This window comes from Petaurus breviceps, unplaced genomic scaffold (genome assembly GCF_028583685.1).
Source record: "Petaurus breviceps papuanus isolate PSGF00001 unplaced genomic scaffold, PetGlider_PUasm1.0 90977, whole genome shotgun sequence".
NCBI classification, from domain to species: domain Eukaryota; kingdom Metazoa; phylum Chordata; class Mammalia; order Diprotodontia; family Petauridae; genus Petaurus; species Petaurus breviceps.
The window spans coordinates 11,813,891-11,830,423 of record NW_027187391.1 but is presented as its reverse complement, the minus strand read 5'-3'; the positions used below and the strand labels follow the sequence as shown (position 1 = coordinate 11,830,423).

The 16,533-nt window shown below is 39.0% G+C and overlaps 1 protein-coding gene and 1 pseudogene across 1 annotated transcript in view; one reads left to right on the top strand and one right to left on the bottom strand.

Moving 5' to 3' along the window:
- Positions 1-16,533, bottom strand: part of SLC2A12 (solute carrier family 2 member 12) — a 72,805-nt gene that overhangs the window by 47,205 nt on the left and 9,067 nt on the right. The gene's annotated exons all lie outside the window — the stretch shown is intronic.
- Positions 6,512-8,555, top strand: LOC138152989 (inositol hexakisphosphate kinase 2-like; annotated as a pseudogene).

Below are 16,533 nucleotides of genomic sequence, written 5' to 3'. Positions count from 1 at the left end.
TCTGTGATTTCATTGTTTTAGAGAACTAAAAACAATGAGGAAACTCTATCTACTAATGCAGGTCAATGCCAACTCAGCCTTAAAGGGTTTCCTAGAACACCAAGAACCTTGTAGCATAAAGCACATGGCAGTTTTTATCTAGGTGGGCCTATGATTAGATCTCAAATCTCCAGCAGCTTTCCTCTGTCTTTATGTTTCCTTGACTAATTATGGATCAGTGACTAATGATCTTAAAAAAGGATACTCTCAGCCTTGCCAGTTACCTCCGGAGTTAAAGAGTTCCTGAATTGGGTATCAGTTACCCAAAGGAAGCTATAACTTTCTCCCACTTTCATCTTATAGCTGAAGGACAGGACTAGAGAAAGCCATGCCCTAACTGGCAAGGAGATCTAGATTTTGTGAATTACTCATGGTATACACCCAAGGCACACAGAAAATATCTGATCACTAGAATGGTTTACTAATGCATCACCAGCTCCACAAAGTTGTCTTTACCCTCAAAGGAGTTGAGGGAATATAATGAACATGACGGGTTACTTAAGATGTTTTATATTTTCTGTATTTGTTCATCCATATCTTTTTGAGTCCTTAGTATTTATGTACATCCTATGGTACAGGAAACAAGAAGATATCTTATATTGAATAACCATTTTGCTTATTCAAGGCCTTTTCTAGAAGAGACTTGGTTGCTCACATATTGGGGAAACCTTAGATATAAGCTATGCCTTAGCTTACTTTAGAGATGTCCCTGGACTCACTACAGGGTATGGGCAGAGACAGGTGAGGTTAGATTCTATAGAACTGAACACAGTCCATGTGAGCCCAAAGCCTTTTGTTGCAGTACTCGCAGGCCTCTTAAGCCTTGAGAGTACATTTGAAAGATCTCTAGATTCGTGTAAACAATCTAAATTGGGATGCTTGGTTTTAGCAACAGCAAGAGCTTCCTGAGTTGTTCTAATCCAGATAACCCAAACCTGGGGCTTGGGTTATGGACCAGGGTGACTCCTGGTTTAGCAGAACCAAATGCAACACAGACCCTGGGGTCAGGGGAGGACAGGTCTCTGGTAGACTCCCTAGGACAGAGTTTTTAAAACTCTCTTCTATGGAGCCCTGAAATTTCACAGAAGTTGGTCTGAGCACTCTGGGGGGACTTTGCAAGATGCATTAGGCCTCTATGTTTCAGGTGCTTTTTTATTAAAACATAAAATTAAAGGGTTTTTTGTGTGTTTTGAGTTGTTGTGAGGATGTTAATTCTACATTCTGTTATTTCCAAGTGTATTGAAAAGGCAGGGTGGTATACTGGGTAGAGCACTGGGGGAAGCAAGAAGACCTAAGTACAAATCTGGCCTCAGACATTTACTAGCTATGTGACCCTGGACAAGTCATTGAACCCTGTTTGCCTTGGTTTCCTCATTTGTAAAAATGAGCTAGAAATGGAAAAGTAAAATTACTTTGGTAGTATCTCTGCTGAAGAAAATCCCAAATGGGGTCACAAAGAGTCAGACATGACTAATCAACAAAAAAAGATAAAAAAATTGACAAAAAGCCTTCTCCTAAATTCTATTTATTGTTTCTAATTCTGTCTTCTGGAGTCATAGATATTAAGTCTAATTCGTCTTCTAGATAACAATGATAACTAGTATTTGCAAAGTACTTTTTTATCTACTTTAATAAATATTACCTCATTTTATCCTTGCAACTACCCTGGGAGGTAGGTGCTATTATAATCCCCATTTTAGAGATGGGGAAATTGAGGCAGAGATTAAGTGAATTACCCAGGGTCCCACAGCTGGCAAGTACCTGAGGCAGAATTTGAATTCAGGCCTTCCTCACTGCAGGTCCAATACTCTATCCACTGCACCACTTAGCTTATCATTTATCAGTTTGGGAGGAAGTGTGTAGGTGTAGAGGGAAAACATGAGATTATCAAATCCTGCATCTGTTACTTTCTAGGAGGGTATAATCATGGGAAAATTTAATTCTTCTGAGACTGTTTTTTCATATTTCCCAGTGCTGTGAGGATCAAATGAGATAAAGTACCCAGGGTGTCCCAAAAGTTTTAGTACAATTTTAAGCATTAATAACCTAAAATAACTGCAGGGTTTTTATGGGTTATAAAGTGCTCTGTAGACCTAAAACTTCTATTAAGATACTATCTGCTCTTGCTTCCCTACTCACAAGTTCTTTCCTTTTCCAGGTTAGACTTACCTAATTCCTTTAAACATTTCTTATAGAATACCTTTTCTGAACCCCTTTCCAGTTTATCAATGTCCCTCTTAAAACGTGATATCTAGAGCTGAAAACAATAATACACCTTATGGATAATGACATTTTCAGCACTGTTTCTGGTGGCATCCAGGGATGAAAGACTGTTAAATTAATAATAAAAAAAATAAACAAACAAAAAAAAGGATGACATTTCAGACTTCTTCTTGATAGACTATAGACATAAAATTTATCTTATTACCTTTGGTCTCATAGATTTCTTTTAAATCGTATTGAGCAAGGTTCCACGTTTTTGTTTTAGTATAAAGGTTAGATGACTTCAGAAATCTTGAAAACCCCTATACCCTGTGACCTCACCCACTCCCAAACCTCCATCCTACCTATCCAGAAGCTGACATGATGTAAACATCTGGAACACAGAAATGAACTTTGTCTGCATTTTTATTACCCCATCTGCAGGTGGAGTACACAGCTGTCTGCAATGCATGCCATGATTTGAGTGATGCCAGGAAGTCTTTCCCACTTATTTATTGATTTGTTTGCTTATTCATTCATTTATTTTTTATTGTGCATTTATTTATTTGTTTGTTTAATCTTCTCCATTGATTTATGAAGGTACCTGGAATCCCACAATTCATCTTTGGTCATCTCTGGCAAGGTTCAACAGATGATCATACAATGTAGTTCTAGAGCTATAAAGAACCTCAGAGACTAAACCAAACTCCCTTATTTTCCAGATAAGAAAACCAAGGCTTAAAGAAGTTAAATGATTTGCCCATGGTCACACAGATTCTAAGCATCAGAGACAGAATTTAGAATGGAGGTCTCCTAACTCCAGAGGCACCAAGGTAGCCCGATGGATAGAGCACTGGGTCTGCAGTCAGGAAGACCTGAGCTCATTTTTCATTTTTATTTTTAGCTCCAAATTCTCTCCCTCTCTCCACCCCTCCCCCACCCATTGAGAAGGCAAGAAATATGATGCTTCTCATGGTACATATGAAGCCAGGCAAAACATTTCCACATTAGTCATATTATAGAGATAAAAAAGAAGCAAGAAAAATAAAGAAAAAAATATGTTTCAGTATGTACTCAGGGTCCACAAGTTCTCTATCTGGAAGTAGATAGCATTTTTCATCATGAGTAGACTAGCTGTGAAATCCTGGGAAAATGATTTAACCTCTGTGTGCTTCAGTTTCCTCATCTGTAAAATTGGGATAGTGAAAGCACCTACATCCCAGGATTGTTATGAGGATCAAATGAGACACCCATAAAGCACTTAGTGTATGGTACATAGTAGGTGCTTAATAAATGTTTGTTTCCTTCCTTCCAAAGGTAATGTTCTCTCTGTTGTACCATACTATTGATTTCTAGGTGTAATGTGAATGTATAGTGTCAGCTAAAGAAAAAATCTCCCTCATGATCACCTCTACTATTATACTTTGAACCCTGTGATTCCCATACCCTGAGCTCCTTCCATAGGAAACTAGGTTTGAATATATCAATGACAGGGCAGCTGGGTGGCTCAGTGGATAGAGTCTGGGAGTCTGGAGTCTGGAAGACTCATCTTCCTGAGTTCAAATCTGGTCTCAGACATTACTAGCTATGTGACCCTGGGCAAGTCCTTTAACCCTGTTTTCCTCAGTTTCTTCATCTGTAAACATGAGCTGGAGAAGGAAATGGCAAACCACTCCAGTATCTTTGACAAGAAAACCCCAAATGTGGTGACAAAGAATCAGACACAACTGAAACAACCAAACAATAAAAATAAAATACATTAAAGAAAATTATATAAGGAGAAAAGAACTGGATCATAAGACCTAAAGGTGGAAGGAAAGCTGGAAGTCAGATAGTCCAACAGTCATTCTTTTGTGAAATGGATTCCTTTGACAGTCAGGTGAAGCCGTGGACTCCTCAGAATACTGCTTTTAAATGTATAAAATAAAATACTGGGAATTACAAAGGAAACCAATTGTGTTGAAACTAGTTATCTAGTCCACCTCCCTTCATTTCACAGGTAAGGAAATCCAGTCCCAAAGGGGTCAAGTGATTTGCCCAAGGTCACACAGGAAGTAAATGACAGAGTCAGAATTCAAATGCAGATGAGGTGACCCAAATCCAGGGCACTTTCCTGGACTGTACAGAACTATACAAACTGTGACACAGCGAGCCTGGAGTTTTATATCTCTATGTTTTGTTTACCTTGTAAGAGGCAAGACAACCTACAGACTATTGTAATAATCGTGACCTGCTATATGCAGAAATGTTATCCTATGTCTAACACTGCCAGTGACTAAATGTTCAAGTTGACTTTTTATTTCTGCAGAATAATTTTTAAAATTGAATTAAGAGCAAAACAACTGGTAGAGATCTCCAAGGTCATTTGGGTTTTTTCCCCTTATTTTCCAATAGGTTCACTTAGTTTTTTTCAGACAGATCAGCTTCCAAGAAAAGAGATTCTAAAGAGGTCTTTAGTTTCATCTAAATCCTGACTGCTATTGAGTAATAAAAAGCTTACATTTATTTACTGCCTTAGGGGAGCAAAGTATTTTACATGGATGGTGTCATTCACATCTCATAGTTACCATGTGAGATGGCCAGGACAGGCAATATTTGCCCCATTTTGTAGCTGAGAAAAACTTAGCCTCAGAGACACAAAGTTACCCAACTGATTAGTGGCAGTCAGGACTGTAACCCACCTCTTTCGACAGCAGCATTCCTAGCCCTCTACTGTAGCCCTCTAGTAGTGATGAGCATTTTTAGCCATAGCCAAAAAAGGAGTATCATATAATGGATAAACTGTTGAACTTAGAGTAAACAAGATCTGGATTCAAATCCTGTACTAGCTGTGTGACCCTGGAAAAGTCACTTAACCTCTATATGCCTCAGTGTCTTCATTTATAAAATTCCATGACTTCAAATGTCCTTTCTAGTTCTTGATCTGTGGCCCCATGAACACTTGAAGTCTTCTACAGAAACAGGGATAGATTTGGTCAGTATCAGTAGAAGGTTGCTGACACAAATGAAATGTCATGGATCTTTTCAAGGGATCACGTTGTACACTTGACATTCACTAGTAACCATGACAATTATAGAGAATCTACTTTTTTGGCATTCATTGAATTGATATTCATCTGTCTAGAAAAATTCAGATGTAGTATTTAAAAAAAAAAGATTAAAAAAAATAACAATGGGGAGGCTAGGTGGCACAGTGAATACAGCACCGGCCCTGGAGTCAGGAGGACCTGAGTTCAAATCTGGCCTCAGACACTTAACACAAAAACTATCAGTGTGACCTTGGGCAAGTCACTCAACCCCAATTGCCCTCCAAAAAGCAAAAAAAAAAAATAATAACAACAGATTACCTTGGAGCTATCTTCCATTTATTCTGAGTACTGTAAAGGGCAAACTTTGATGATTCTGTAACTAGAAGAAATGAACATTAACACTGAGGGAGGCACTTGGACCAGGATGGGCAGGGTGGCCATATGCAAAGTTCTTGCAGATACAGTATCTCATCTGATCCTTACAATCACATCATAAGGTAGTCAGTAAAGGTATAATATAATAATAAAAGGTATAATTTTACAAATGAAGGAAGTAAGGCCCAGGGAAGCTATGTGACTTGTTCGAGATTACTCCCACCCAGGCTGGTAGGCCGTAGAATTCAGTATACTCCAGATCTTTTGACTTCTTTCACACTGCACCATACCTGTGCACCACTTGTTTAGTAATTATAACAGTCATTTCAGTCACGTCTAATTCTTTGTGACCCCATTTGGGATTTTCTTGGCAAAGATGCTGGAGTGGTTTGCCATTCCCTTCTCCAGCTCATTTTACAGATGAAGAAACTGAGGCAAAAAGTTAAGTGACTTGTCCAGGGTCATATAACTAGTAAGTGTGTGAGGCCAGATTTGAACTCAGGATGATGAGCCTTCCTGACTCCAGGCCCAGCACTCTATGCACTGTGCCACCTAGCTGCCCAGGTACAACAGTACCTTTTCCAATCCTCCTGGGATGGAGCATGCTCAGTTACCATTCCAACTGGCCACATGGAAACTAGGGTTAAGCCTCTTTCCAGTCATGGATAATTTAGGAGCTTACAACTAGAGATGAAGAAAAGTTCTTTAACTGGTTGAACATTCCTTAGTTTCAATCTAAATCCTGCCTTCTATTGAGTAATAATACCTTACATCTATATTTGACATTTAGATAGATATAGATAGGAGTGTACCCGACGGGGGGAGCCCAAGGTGGTGGTAGCCAATATCTTGGCTCCGGAGAAACAATAGAGCTGGAGCCACCTCCGGGGACTGCACAGGCCTGAGCCACAGATGAGGAAATAGGCTCAGAGGTCAAATGACTTGCCCAAGGTCACACATCTAGTAAGTGTCAAAGAACTTCTTGACTGCAATCAGTAGCTTTGGAGGCACAGAACTGGGGATCTGTCTGCTTTTGAGCTGCCTTTCTTCACTCTGCTGCATTGTTCTGTCTAATGTGCTACAAATGAGCCCAGCATTTGGAGCTGTGGAAGTGGAGCACTATGCCAAGGGAGTTCTGCTGGAGCCTTTTGTTCACCAGGTGGGAGGTCACTTCTGTGTCCTCCGGTTTAATGAATCAACCATCTATAAGCCCCTCATCCAGAGAGACCACAAGTTCTATGAAACCCTCCTGACAGAAACGTGTAAATTTACTCCCCAGTATGAAGGTGTTGTATCAGTAAGCTTTGAAGAGGATGAAGATGGAAACTTATATTTAATAGCATATCCATTAAAAGGGGACCATAGTAATTTAGACAGTATAGATAATTCAGACTGCGAACCCAAAAATAAGCTCTTAAGGTGGGCTAACAAAAAGACTCATTTACTAGAAATGGAGAAGATCACCAAGGAGTGGATCCAACAGCACTGAAAAGAGGAAAAAATGAAAAGCCATAAGTTAGAAGAAGAATTTGAATGGTTAAAAATCTCAGAAGTCTTATACTGGGGGCTCACTTTAAGAAGTGTTGTGTGATTTGACCAGATGAGACTCTGGGAAGCTGTCGAGCCCCCCCCCCCCCTTTGAAAACCCAGATGTTGATGCTTCCCTCTCTGGTAACTGACTAGGTATGGATGTAATGATCAAGACAGTTGGAAGCCTGTCTGCTGAATTGTTTCTCTGTCTGCTTGTAACTTCTGCTTGTATACTCTGAAGTTCAGGGTGCTGACTTTTCCCCCTGAACTAGGTAAATGATATGTTTGATCGATTAAAGCAAGATTGATAACCCCAAAACAAAACAAAACCAAAAAGAAGTCTTATACTACAGTTTGGAGAAAAAGGGGAAAGTGAGCTCACAGATGAAACACCACAACCCTTGGAGTATGAAATGTCACCAGCAGCAGCTACAGAGAATGAAAGAAAATGCCAAACATCGGAACCAATACAAATTTATCTTACTGGAAAACTTAACCTCTCACTACCAAGTATCCTGTGTCCTGGACCTGAAGATGGGAACCAGGCAACACAGAGATGATGCATCAGAGGAGAAGAAAGCTAACCAGATCCAGAAATGCCAGCAGAGCACCCACTGTCTGCAGTCACAGGGGTCTGTGTATGTGGGTTGCAGATCTACCGGAGAGGGAGTGGCCAGCTCATGATCATGAACAAATACCACGGGAGAAAACTCTCTGTCCAGGGGTTCAAGGAAGCTCTCTACCAGGTTTTCATAATGGCAGGTACCTACACTGAGAACTCTTTGAGCCTATAATAAAAAAACTGACAGAGATGAAATCAGTGTTAGAAACCCAGGAGTCCTACCGATTCTAGTCTAGCTCACTGCTTATCATCTATGATGGCAAGGAGCTGCCAGAGGTGGCTGTGGACTCAGACCCCGAGGACCTGGAGTAGCTGTCTGAGGAATCATCCGATGAATCGGCAGGAGCCTATGCCTACAAGCCAGCCATCAGCACAGTGGACATCCGCACGATCGACTTTGCTCATACTACCTGCAAGCACTACGGAGAGGACAGCATCGTGCATGAAGGCCAGGACACAGGTTACATTTTTGGACTTCAAAGCTTAATAGATATTATTACAGAAATAAGTGATGAGGGTGGGGAGTAAACCATTTGAACACATACCTGTTTGCAGAGAGCACTGTTGCAACTCTTTGTATTTCAGAGTATTGGCTGCTCTGGGTTGGGGAGGAGCCCCAGGGAGCATAGGGGAGGGGCCACTGGAGCTCACAAACCTTGGAGTCTTTATTTATTTTACCTATTTCTTAAACATTCCATATTTGATGATGCAGACACCTCTTTTCTTCCCTGTGTGTATATGTTCCAATAAAACATTTCATTATAAAACTGTTCATTATAAAAAAAGATACATATAGGCATCTATATATCTCTATATCTATATAGAGATGTAAAGATATTATCTATGTATCTCTATATCTACATAGATAGCTATATCTATCTATCTATCTATCTATCTATCTATCTATCTATCTATCTATCTATCTATCTATCTATCCACACTATTGACTAAATCAATAAACATTTATTAAGTCCTTATATGTGCCCGGTTACAGAGCTAAGGGGTGAGGATACTAAGAAAAAGGAAAATTAGTCTCTGCTCTCAAGGATCTTACATTCTAATGGGAAAGACATCTACATATATATTTGTATACAAGTCAACGCAGGAAATAGATGTAAGATAATCTCAGAGGGACAGGCATTAGCAGCATGGGGTCTAGGAAAGGCCTCCTGAAGAAGGTAGCAATGAGCTGAGTTCTGAAGGAATCCAGAGATTCTAAGAGGCAGAGGTGAGGGGGGAGAATACTCCAAGCATGGGGAGAGAAGTCAAGGTTTTATTTCACTTTAATTATCCCAAATTATCACTACTTAACTTGTTTGAGCATTTTGCCAATGGACTTTGCCACCTCTTTGGCAAAACCCGGGCTTCTTAGAATAGTTCACGGTGCAGTTAGAAAAGGGTCCCTAACTTCTCCCTTTTCACCCTCTTGACCCTTATCAATAGGGGAGCCCATTATGATAATAACAATTATTTATTAAGTCCCTGCTAGGTACCAGGCACTATGCTAAGCATTAGGGCTACAAAGAAAGGCAAAACTAGTCCCTGCCCTCAAGGAGCTCATACTCTAATGCGGGAAGACAACACACAAACAATAATGTATAAACGAGACATATATACAATAAATTAGAGATAATTTAGGGGGTTCAATAAAGGCTTCTATCAGAAGGCAGGATTTTAGTTTAAAAGCAGTCACAGAAGCCAGGGGTAGAGACAAAAGAAGTTTCCCTAATGACGTCTAGGGAGGTTTTGGAGAAGGTTATAACAAGGAAGAGGCATTATATGAGGGATACACAGCAAAAGGGCATAGGAGACAGAGTGTAAACAGTCCTTTGCAGAGGCTGTATTAGTTATCATAATAATAGCTGTGTTGTCCATTCCTCATAGCCAGTCAGATGAAATGAATATTACTGGCACAAAACACAAAACATTCAGTTTCTCACAATATTTTAATTACTGCACACTTGCTTCCATTCCTCCTGACCCAAGTGCCCATGGAACTATGCACTCTGTTAGGCTTTTGATAAAAACTTGTTGACTGATTCCAAAAACGTACTAAAAGGTATACACGAATTCTATAAATAGGAGAGAGAAGAAAGAATCCTGGGCTTGAAGCCAAGAGTCCAATGTTCTTGATCCAGCACAGCCTGGGACTATGCACCCTATTAGGATTTTGATAAAGACTTGTTGACTGATTCCAAAAACGTACTAAAAAGTATATGCAAATTCTATAAGAAGTAGGAGAAAGAAGAGTCCTGGGTTCAAAGCCAAGAGTACAATATTCTTGACCCAGTATAGGCCACTAAATAACTGTGTGGCCCAAGATAAATCTCTAGGCCTTGATTTTCTTTTCTGCAAAATGAACAAATTAGACTAGTTTCCAATTAGTCCAAAAAGGACTTATGTCCTTTCTAGTTCTAGAATTCTATAATTATCTATCTCCTTCAATCTAGTTCAAATAGATACACACACACATCAAATTTTGACCAGGCCTTATCAAAATCTTAATGCTTCCAAATTTAAAAGAAAAACTCACACATTCATTGCTTTATAAAGCCAGAGACTAAACTGATAACATTCCTAGACAGGTGGGAAAGGTTGGGTCCATTCACATAATTCTTAGTCCATTCTTCCCTTCAGTTCAATCAGCAGATTCATTTAAATGGCACACCCTAGGTTAGCATCACACAAAACTCTGTGTGTGTGTGTGTGTGTGTGTGTATGCAACAAAACATGTACACTTTGGCTTGAACATTTTAGGTTTTATGTCACTTTTTTTGGTAATTTTTAAAAAATTTTAAACCTAAATACAAAATAAGAAAAGAAAAAGAAACAAACTTAAATACTAAAACTAAAATAATACAAAAAACTTGGCATGTGCTCATAAGAATGTTGAGAGAATATTCAAAATATAGAGCAATAAATTTCCATTTTGAGAAAGCCTATATAATAAATACTATGCATTGTGTTGAGAGCTGCCCATCTTTTCTTTTCTCTTTTGGAAGCAGGGTGGGGGGAGGCAGGACAACTGGAGTTAAGTCACTTGCCCAAGGTCACACAGCTAGTTAAGTGCCAAGTGTCTGAGGCCGGATTTGAACTCAGATCCTCCTAACTCCTGGGCGGGTGCTCTATTCACTGTGCCACCTAGCTGCCCTAATGGCCATCTTTTCTTTGCTTCCTTGTAAGTTTTCTTTTGTTCTCTGCTGTGCACATTTTACTTTGTTCTTTTTTCCCCTTTCCTCCCCCTCCCAGGCTACAATTAAGCACAGATATATAGATATACACATATAAATATATATTTATGTATATATGCACACATGTGTGCATATATAGACATATACACACAAAGATATACATATTCATACATATACCCATACATACACTTACTTACATATACTTAGATATCTATAATCACGCTCATATGTAGACATATATTTCAATACATCTATATATGTCATACTTATTAACTGTTATACTATATGTAGCACTGTTAGTAGACAGTTAACCCACCTGAGACTCATCTAAGGATTATAATATTTTTCATTGTCATTACATAGATTTTTATTGGTCATCTAATATACAAATTGAATTCTGTATAAATGCGACTATTCCTTAATAAACTCCAGCCCAGAGATCAACAACCACGATTCTCTGCCTCAGAAGGCTTGACAAGGACCCCTCAACTTGCATACTACCCCAAGATACTAGTCAAGTTTGGGGATTTCAGGGAGCATAGACAAGGTCTCACACTATTGATCAACTATAGAAGTTAATGATAAATTAACTTAGTATACTTACTCATTCATAAAACATGTGAGCCCTCTACCTCTCTACCCTCCCTAAGGATCTATTCTGGCATTATGAAAGAAGTGATACCCTGTGTGGAGGCAGTTGAATTCAAGGGGGGGAGGGGCAAAAGAAAAACAAAAACTTGGTTTAGGCAGGCAATAAACCACAGTTGATGGCCTTAAACCTACACAGATAAAGGGAGCAAATAAGCACAGGAATTGACAGAATTTCATTGGTGTCAAGGGTTGTAGTCATGGGCTTTTCCAAATCTGCATACATACTCTCCCCCTTTTAGGAGAACAAGCTAGATCTAAATGGTGAACACCACCCAAAATTCTGGAAGGAGAATTCTGGCTTGGGGCTGTTCAGGTTCAAGTTTATCCCCAACTCTGACCCTGACCCCTGCCCTTGAATGTAAGATTCTTAAGGGTAAGGGCTATTAGAAGTCTTCAAACAAAATAAGGATAAGGGTCCCCAAAAGCAGATATTCTGAAAGTGGAATGAACAGTCTTGAAAGATGGTAGGTTCCACCTCATTGGAGGTCTTCAAGCAAGGACTGAATGACCACTTGTCAGTTATGTTGCAAAAGAGATTCCTGTTCAGGTATGGTTTAGACTAGATGACTTTCAAGTTGGGTTCTATGTCCCAAAAGGGTTAAATTCTTTTAAAGCTACCGTAAATTTTCACTATACTTCATGTTAATCTTCCTTTGCCTTTCAGCACCTTATAGTATTTACACTGGTTTGGAAGAGTAAACTCAATGACTTTAGTGTGAAGCTTGACTTTAATAAATAATACTGCAGGTGGGGGTTAGGGGTAGCCCTTTAGTCCAGTCCAGGTCAAGTGGCTTCCTAAGGTCAAATGACTCAGGTTCAAAGAATCATATATTTCTATAACTAGAAGGGACCTTTAATATTATCTACTAACCCCCTATTTTACAGATGAGGAAATTGAGTATCAAAATGGTTAAATAGTTCAGTGAATTATCCAAGGTCACGCAGGATATGACTGAATAATCTTCTAGGAATTCCAAGGATACTTTACCCACATTTCAGCTATTTTTAACCTTACAATTTAATCCCTAGTTCCTATGCCTCTCTCCACTCCAATCCCTGATTCATTCTCTCCTCCCAAAAACATTTCATCTTGCAACAATCTCTAATGTGACATTTCAATGTATCTGTGACCTCACTAATATGGTTCTTTTCTCATTGGTGGAAGCTGTATAATTTTCCTTACCTTTTTTGTAACCCTTGATGATGCCCCTCTGTAAATCCTTCATAAAAGTCCTAACATGTTGAAAGCCTTCTTCTAGATCATGGAATCATAAAATCTCGGGGTAGGAAAAGATCTTAAAAGAAATCTAATCCAATCCATACCTGAACAAGAAATTTCTGCTACAACATACCTGATAAATGATTGCTCTGGTTTTCCTTTAAGATCTCCAATGAGGGTGAATTTGCCACTTCCTAAAACTGCCCATTCTCCTTTCAGGCAGCACTAATTGTTAGGAAATTTTCTCCATTATATCAGGTCAAATTTGTCCCTTTGCAACTCCCACCCACTGCTTCTACTTCTGCCCTCTGCATGATCTTTCTACATAGCCTGAATAACAAGTAAACACTCATGCCAGCTATCAGTCATCTTTCACCCTCAATATGGCACAAGCCCACTTCCTCTTCTAATTATACATTTTTCTCAAGGTATTGTTTACCCAGCTTCTCTCAGACCTTCACTGGTAATATGTTGCAACCCATACGTGCCCACCAGATACAATGAAGAGGCAACCTTTGTTTCCCATTATTTCTCCTGAGTACATATATTCACCATCTCTGTGTCTTTTTAAATCTGTAAGGCCTTGAAAAGGAATTATTCTTTAAATTATTATTTATTATTATTAATAATATTAAATCAATAAATAATAATTAATATTATTATTTAAATTATTCTTTACATCTATGGCAAAAGATATCAATTAGTATGATTGTGTAGGGGTTTTTTTCCATTAAGACTTTCATTTGAAATAAAAACTTTTTTTGTATTTATGATTTTTAGAGAGGTTTTTTTTTCTCTTGGAAGAGGGTGGCAGAGTATAATGAGTGACAGTAGAGTTTATTGGGTTTGAAACCTTCCCTTTGATAAGCTTTCTAGGATACATTCAAATAGTGTCATCTCTCTCTTGAACATCCCATTTGCATCCTTTGTTCAGTGACAACTGACTGATATGGTTCATGCCCTAGCTTATGCTAATTTTTTTTTGGCTAAAAGAAATTTGAAAATAGTTCCGTATATTAAAAGATAATGTTTTTTTCACAATTAGTAAAAGAAAATTAAAGGAGACAACATCTAGAAACATGACAGGACATGTGATACAGAGTGTACGTGTACTTACCTGAATAGCTGAGCATAATTCTGTCAGGGAAATGAACCTCTAATGGAATTGGGAATTCTAAAGCATTTTTAGTGAAAAGATCAGAGGATCAGAGCTGAATATACACAAGTCAAGAGAAAACTAGAAAGGAAACTTTATTTGAGCAATTGGAAGAAGTTTATGATGATAAAGTGCTAACATCTAATAGGTAGAGAAGAAACAAGTGTCTCTTCATGACCTTAATGCTTACAAGGGTTATTGAAGCAGTAAAGTAAGAAAAACAGAGGACCTGGGGATATATTGGTTGCATTCTTAGGGTCTGAAGAGGAGAAAGAGAAAAGAGAGTAAAAGGAATTCATTAATGTAGAAAGGAGGAAGAAAGAGATAAAGCTTGCTATTTCTCATAATTAGAGTGCATGAGAAGGTGGGAATACATACTCTCCCTTCTCGAGGGAAGAGGGTCAGGTAGATGATGAGTCTTTTGGTGTTTAATTACACCAAACTCAACAGGGAAATGGGCATTAATAGGAAGGAGAAGTGGGTAAGAGAGAGGATAATACCAAGGAAGGAATAGTTGCAAACAAAACAAACTTCCTGATCCTGAAAGGGAATTAAAAAAAAAAAAGCAAACAAAGAACTACACTCTGAAGGGGTACCCATAGATTGGGGATCGGCTAAAGAAACAATAGTATATGCATGGATTGGAACAGTATTGTTCCATGAGAAATGACAAAGGAGATCATTGCAAAGAATTTTGGCTAGTATGAATTAGTACAGAGTAAAGTAAGCAGAGCCACAAGAACACTTTGTACAATAACTTCAACACTTTAAAAAAAATCACCTGTGAAAGATACAAGAACTTTCATCAAAGCAATGACAAATCACAACTCCAGAGCACCTACCAAGTGTGTTTCCTACCTTCTGATAGAGAAGGAATTGAGCAGAGATATGAACATAACCACTGTGTGCATTTGCTTTGCTTGACTATACTTATTTGTTATAAGACATTTTTCCCCTCTATATTTATTTTGGGGGTGGGGGAGGAGTGTAGAGGGGTTAGCATGATTAATGCCAAAAAAAAGAAGAGTGTTGAAACATTTTTTAAAATGCATTGAAGAGGGGTCGGCTAGGTGGCACAGTGAGTAAAGGGCGGGCCCTGGAGTCAGGAAGACCAGAGTTCGGTTCCGGCCTCAGACACTTAACAGCCACACAAAAAGCACTAGCCGTGTAACCTTGGGCAAGTTACTTAACCCCAATTGCCCTCCAAAAGGAAAATAAAATAAAATGCATTGAAGAGAACCGAGGAAAGCTCAGAAGCAGAGACAAACAGGGCAGTTTTAACTAGGTTGAATTTATTATTAAAAGTAATAGGTCAAAAAAAATTTTTTTAAGCAATCGGCGTTAAGTAACTTGCTCAAGGTTATACAGCCAGTTATTTCTGGGTGTGATGAGTGTCTGAGCCTGGGACTTGATCTTCAGGTCATCCCGACGCTGGAGTCAGTGCTCTTACTCGCTGAGCCACCTGGCTACCCCTATGTAATTGGGGTTAAGTAACTTACTCAAGGTTACACGGCCAGGTGTTTCTGGGTGGGTGCTAAGTGTCTGAGCCCGGGATTTGATCTCCAGGTTGTCCCGACACTGGACCCGGTCCCCTTACTCTCTGTGCTACCTGGCCGCCCCGCAAAAAAAAAAAAAATTTGTAAAGAAAAAGTAAACTGTATGAAATGGAGATTGCTGGTTTCATATACGATCCTCTTTTGTGTTCTCTCTTATATATGTAAATCCTTGGGTTTGGGAAGTGTTTATGTTTAGAATGAAGAAATTTAATATCAATCTGGCAACTGTGTGGGATATGGATTAGAGAGAGGAGAGACCACAGGCTGAGAGACCAATTCAAAGTTGCATTAGTCTAGGTAGGAGAGTCTGAACTAGTGTGCATGCAAATAGAAAGGAGATAGATATGAAAGATGTACAGGTAGAATCAGCAAGTCTTAGCAATTGATTGGATACAGGAAATGAGGAAGAGTGAAGACTCAGGAATAACTCTGAAGTTGCAAACTTGGGTAACTTGGGATAGTGGAGCTGTCACAGAAAAAAAGGAAGTTTAGAAGAAGGATGCTTTTGGGAAGGGGGGAGCAGTAAATGAGTCTTTGTTGGACATAGTGAAGTTGAGATAACAATGTGGCTTCCACTTGAAGACAAACTGGATGCTGTATAATTATAACGACCAAGGTTGTCCTCAAAGAGGAGACATAAGAATGTATCTCCCTTCATTTTTGTGGGTGTGGAACACTGCATGTATCAGGCTCCATCATTGTGTTGGTTAACACTACTGAACTTTTTTCTTTTCTTTTTTTTAATTCTTTATTATAAGGGCTGGTTCTTTGAGAAAGGGGTAAGGAGGGATATACTGGGAAATTAATGTAAGAAAATAAAGGTTATAAACATTAATTTTTAAATAATTCCAAAAACAAAATGGGAAGGAAGGAAGAAGGAAAGAAGGAAGGAAGGAAGAAAGGGAGGGAGGGAGGGAGGAAGGAAGGAAGGAAGGAAGGAAGGAAGGAAGGAAGGAAGGAAGG